At 42.3% G+C, this 6,248-nt stretch overlaps 2 pseudogenes; one reads left to right on the top strand and one right to left on the bottom strand.

Moving 5' to 3' along the window:
- Positions 1–2,216: 2,216 nt before the first annotated feature.
- Positions 2,217–3,595, bottom strand: LOC119509533 (annotated as a pseudogene).
- A 1,745-nt stretch (positions 3,596–5,340) lies between these two features.
- LOC119508666 lies at positions 5,341–6,248 on the top strand (annotated as a pseudogene).

The following is a 6,248-nucleotide window of genomic DNA, read 5'->3' as shown; positions in this document are numbered from 1 at the left end:
CAACATATACAGCACAGTGTGCAAAGTGTTCTGGTGGCAGTAAAATCTAAGCCCTATGGGAATAGAGTGGAAAGCCTTATATTCAGTCTAGGAAGGCTGAAGGAGGTTTCCTTGTTTTGAGGGATGTGTAAGAGTAAGCTGATAGAAAAATGGGGAAAGGATGAGTAAGACAGGAATAATGCAAGGAAGGCAATGTGGTGTGAATTGTACATGGGACTCTAACCACCACCACCACCCCCCAAAATCTGGGTTCTTTGCTCATTATGGTTTAAAGGTACAGACACACTGAATGGGCTGAGGAAGAAAAAAGAGGTTTATTTACGCCTGTGGCACGAGGGCAGGAGAAACTTCTCAAATCTACCTACTCCAGTAGTGATATTTCAATTGGCATTTATGCACATTAGAGAAAAAGAAAATAATCGTCTTGGCCAACAGGTAACAGGGGTCTGGAGAACATCATTAGTTCCCTATCTCAGTTACTTACAACTTCCTGTAGGAATTACATCCTCTGTGACACATGTGGGCATGATGCCTCCAAGTCTGGGGTGATACATGAAAGCTTATTCATATCTGGGTGTAGATTTTACATTTACATATTGCTCCTCTGTGAGACTGAAAGCTCAAATTCACAGTTTGCTTACAGTTTTAAGGTTAGATTTAAAAGGCTACCACTACAGAGTGAGCATGACTCAATCAGGGAATTTAGGATAGTTTAGTATAGTTAAAAAACATAAGGGTTGGGAGATGAAGGATAATGTGGGTAGGTCAGTAGGTCCCAGGGACTCATAATGAGGCTAAAATGTTAAGATTTTGTCTTGAAGGTGAAGAGGAGCCTCCAGAGGATTTTGAGCCAGGTAATACCATGATTGAATGATTGAATTTTCATAAATATCACTGAGGCTGCAGTGTGGACAATGAAGCAGGTATCTGCGGGAGACGTGAGGCAGGGAGAGACCAGGTGTGACACTGTTGGAACAGTTTTGCTAATTGCTCTAAAGCTACTGCTGAGAATTATGACTGTGTCATGGGAGGTGCTCAAAATGTTTTTGGAATGAATAAATGAAGGAATGGATAGATGGATGAATACTTAATATGATATCTGAAAAGATGTGGTTGCTAATTTTGGAACTAGGAGGTGGAGTAGTACAGGGAAGAGTCAAGGATGACTCCCATGTTTCTGATGGATGGTGGAAGAATTCTCTGAGGGTAAATATAGAAGGGGGGAGATTGAGGCAGGGTGAGGTGATGAGTTCAATTCTTAAGAAGATGCCTCCATGTGCATTGAGAAATGCAGCTAGGAGTTGGAAGGGTGACTGTGAAAAAGAATCTGTAAAAATACATAGGGGAATATTTTCCTGTGACTGGTTATTTCTAATAAACAAAATTAACAAATATATGTATCATTTTTATTATAAAAAAACTCGAACTTATTTTCAATTTGAGAAAAATAATTGATTTTTATTGGTTATAAAGTTAAGAGATGTAATGTTTTGGGACTATTATCCATCATGTAACTTTTTTTTACCATGTTTATTATAACAGATACAATTCCCATCTGACTAACTTTGTTTCCACTTTCCCCTTCCACAACCATGTTCATTGGGTTTTTCCTTTATATTTAAGCAATCAGTGTACTTTCAGCACCCAGGCCCAGTAGTACTTTTAAGTCCGTTCTTACAGGGGGCAAGTGGATTTCAGTAATTTATACAAACAAGTGGGTTATGCTCAATAACTGCAATTTTAAGCAACTCTATAGAGGAGGAAAAGATTATAGAAAAGTGTCATAGCATCAGAGCCTGAAGAAAGGAGATAAAAGTGGATAAAATCAGGTTGAGGATTTCAGAGGGAAATGGAACACAAAAGAAATGAAAAACACTTCTCTGCAAAGTAAATGGAGAAGCACTGCTCTTGATCAGGGGCAAGTGTGGAAACAGTTGTTTCATGATATCTTGTATACTGCCCATATGGTTCAAAATCATATATCCTTAAGGCACAGATCACCTGGCACCTGCACTAAATTTTTGAAAATGCAAGATTTCTGAATGATAGATTAACCCTCCAATTTTTTTTTTTAAAGCTAATTTTTCTGACAGGTTTACATATAAAAGGCTAGGTATTTAGCCACCTCAGCACTGACTAGTTTTGGATGTTTAAATTCTGTTACACATTTGCTTCCCGTGGCTTTACTTTATGAAACATATTTACAACAAATCAGTCTAAAAGATTTCCCCTGAATTGACTATTACAGACCCCATCCCCTTGTCATTTCCTTTGCCCAGCTTAAAGGTCCAAAGTCCACACAATTGTTATGCCTGCTTCTTTGCATGATCTGTGGGCCATCCTTAAATGTGTTTTACGAGATTTTCACTGAAGTGTGCTGCTAACATATGTGTTAATGAACATGTAGGTCGGGCGGATGAATTCTGTGGCACAGCTGCTGCATTTGATGCATTACTACTTGAAGTATGATTTGTATCTGATGATGGACTTCTCTTGGTTGAGCACTGAAGACTTCAAGGAGAGAAGGTTCATGATCTTGCTGTTTGCCAGCTGTTACAGGTTGATGAGCTGCCAATTGTGAAACTAGTTCCTGCTTATCTACTGGCCTACTAACCTTTGGCTGTGATGAAACGGGAGGTGTACTCATCAAAGGTTTGACAGGGACTGTTAGTTTGAGGTGTGCTTACTCTTGGAGACACATAAGATCTTGGGGATGACATATCAGATGTTGAAGATGTTGGAGACTGATTAGATGGTTGCGCTTGTGTAGAAAGTTGAGCAGCTTGTGAAATCAGAGAAGTTATGTTGAAAGTAGAGGGTCCAGCAGTCAGAAACTTATGAATTAGAGTGAGGCTTGTGTCACAGCTGCTGTAAGAACTTCATTTATTTTGCATATATCTCACATCAGAATTATTAAGCTGCAGCATGGCTTGCAAGGCAGAAAGCAACTGTCTAAGAAGATTTGGGTCCTGTAGTAAGGGAGGGATTGGTGACTGTGGCACAGGCAACATAGGGACGGCAGCAGCAGATGTTAGAGGTGCAGATATGAGATTCAGTCCGGAGACAGAAGATGTGGAAGGAGTTGTGCAAGAATGTGATACCAATTTGTTCCGTGATGTAGATTTCCCACCTGCAAACCCACTGGTGGTTGTTGCTTGCATCACCTCTCTTCTGTAATCCTTGTCTTTTGGAAGCCATTAACTGCCTTCTTATTTGCTTCTTTTTGCCTCTGTTCTCTTTCAAGCCACTCTTTTGTTGAAACTTTTGTTCGACAGCTCTATTAGTACGATATGCTCAGTGCAATAATATGCCCAGACCAGTCATCTGCAGTATCATAAGGTGCTTCTGAAGTTTTGCTTCCATTATTGTTTGGATTAGAACACTGTGAATTTGAACTATGAAGAGCACTGTGGTTGTGAACTTTCTTGTGGAGAGTAACGGGTCCTTTCATCCCTCTCTCTAACTCTGTGAATCTGCACGTTTTTGGCTTTTCTGTGACCTGTGCTGTCACTGAATTTTTTTCAGGACTACCAGATCTCCGCAACATTTTATTTGGTGAAGGATCTGTGGCGTCTCGCATCTTTTCATGATGGTGATCACCACCACTGATGCCACTTTTCTATCATACTTAAGTGCCTGCTGGCAAAGCTGCTAGTCCGCCCTCCGGTTATATTGTTATCAAAACAATATATCTTTGTTGACTGAGTCTCTGCGGTTTCCTTGCGAAGGTTACCGTCAAGGCCCGGCCTGCGAGCGTGTGGCGGGGAGCGGGGAGAGCGGCCGCGAGAGGCGGGTGGGCGGCGGGGCTGGTGCACCAGGCCCAGCGCGCCCTGGGCGAGTCTCAGCAGCTCCCGGCTACCGGCGCTGGCGCTCCTGGGCCTCCTCCCTCCGCCCACGCCACCCTCCCTCTCCACGCGGCGGGGGCGCCAACTACAGGGCAGCGGGGCCCACACGGGGGAAGGGGCCACTGCCTGCCCTGCTTTCCCCTCCCTTCCCAGTGGCAGCCACTGCCACAGGGCCACCAGCTACATTCCGGCAACTCCTATCGTGTAACTTTTCATTTTTTTCAAAATAACTAATTAGAAACCCAGAAAATGATTTGCATTGTTAGTGAGTCCTTGCTTTGAGATCCAGGATTTGGGTTAATTATATTCGACAAACATCGATTTTCTCCAATGTCTTGAAATGTCTTGAAAGTGGCATGAAGTAGGCACATGTATGACATGACATAAATTATCCTCCAACTGTTACCTCATTAACCCTGGAGAGAGGTAATTCTCAGCCGCTCAGCCCATGGTTACCGCAGAACAAACAACCCTCCTTGGTTCCTTGAAAGGCATCCGCTGCTTGGGCAGAATCCATGGAGTTAAAGGAGGAGGCTGGCTTGGGAGTTGGGAGCCCAGATGTTTATAAAAGGTCACATTTCTGGGGAAGAGGTGACTGGCATGTTTGACTCTGTGTCTACCTTTATGTATCATGTGTGGGGTGACCGAGTATCAGTTTGGATGTATGTGACTAAATATCTTCTAGAGAAGCACATTAGCATCACAGGAGGTGAAGTACATCTTTCTCCTATTTAACCGAAGTTATGATGTGACATTCTGGCCACATTACAGAGAAAGTGGCTCTTTAACACACTGTTAAAATAGTATAATTGTATAATGTATGGTAGATGTGTTTAAGTTGATGTCATTGGTATGCTTGTTTTAAAACATCTTCAGGTCTTTCTCTGTACCCTGACTTTTCATTTCCTCTTTGTTCTGGCACTTGGGGATTTTCTCTCTTTCTTTCAGGTCTCTTTGTCTTTCTGTCCCTTTCTCTCTTTAACGACTCCCCCACCCCCACCCCCATGCTCACTTAGTCCTCTATATGGTCTGAACATAGTACTATTATTTTTGAAGAAACTTGGCCATATGTATTAAAGTATTCATATGCATCTTCTAGTTTACAGATTTATAGTAACGTGTCCCAAGGAAAAAGCAAATATTTTTTCTTTGAGATGGGAAAATTTCGGAAGCAACTTAAATGTTTAACAATAGCTCATAGTAGATTAATAAATCATGGTATTGTTAGTCCATGGTTCATGATGCAGACGTAATAAATGATGACTATAAAACCTACAAACTACATGGAAAATGCTTGCAATATAATTGTAAGTAAAAAAAAGAATCAGAATGCAACATCCTATGTTATGACTACAGTTATCAAAACAATGTATCTTTGTTGACAAAGAACTAGAAGGAAATACAGAGAAATGAGTCTTTTCAGATAGTAACAAAATTTTCTTGCACTTCTAGGTAAATGTCTTTTCACCCGTCTCCTTGCTGCAGCTCAGGATTGATGAATAGTCCACAGAACATTACAGAATTCTTTATGCTGGGACTCTCACAAAACCCCAAGGTCCAAAGAGTTTTATTTGTGCTCTTTTTTATAGTCTACCTGGTGTCTGTTGGGGGAAATGTACTTATCATGAGCACCATTATCTTTAGCCCCACCTTGGGATCCCCATGTACTTTTTCCTGGCATGTTTGTCTTTTATTGACACTTGCTATTCCTCATGTATGACTCCCAAACTCATTGCTGACTCCATGTATGAAGGGAGAGCCTCATCCTTTGAAGGCTGCCTGGCTCAATTCTTTGTTGCCCATTTATTGGGAGGAACTGAGATCATCCTGCTGATGGTGATGTCCTATGACCACTATGTGGCCATCTGCAGGCCCCTGCACTACACGACCGTCATGACCAGGCATCTCTGTGCCCTGCTGGTGGGGGTGGCTTGGCTGGGGGCCTTCCTGCATTCATTGGTTCAGCTCCTCCTCGTCCTTCAGTTGCCCTTCTGTGGACCCAATGTGATCAATCACTTTGTCTGTGACTTGTACCCTTTGCTGGATCTCGCCTGCACCAACACTTATGTCATTGGTCTGCTGGTAGTCGCCAACAGTGGTGTGATCTGCCTGTTGAACTTCCTCATACTGGCTGCCTCCTACATCGTCATCCTGCACACCCTGAGGTCCCACAGTGCAGAAGGGAGATGCAAAGCCCTCTCCACCTGTGGGGCCCACTTCACTGTTGTTGCCTTGTTCTTTGTGACCTGTATATTTATTTACATGTGACCATCATCTACTTTGTCCATAGGCAAAATAGTGGCTGTGTTTTATTGTATTCTGACACCCATGTTCAACCCCCTTATTTATACCCTAAGGAATGCAGAAGTAAAAGATGCTGTGAAGAATCTCTGGACAAAATGA

This window comes from Choloepus didactylus, chromosome 14 (genome assembly GCF_015220235.1).
Source record: "Choloepus didactylus isolate mChoDid1 chromosome 14, mChoDid1.pri, whole genome shotgun sequence".
In the NCBI taxonomy this organism is placed as follows: domain Eukaryota; kingdom Metazoa; phylum Chordata; class Mammalia; order Pilosa; family Megalonychidae; genus Choloepus; species Choloepus didactylus.
This window is presented reverse-complemented; position numbering and strand designations above follow the sequence as displayed.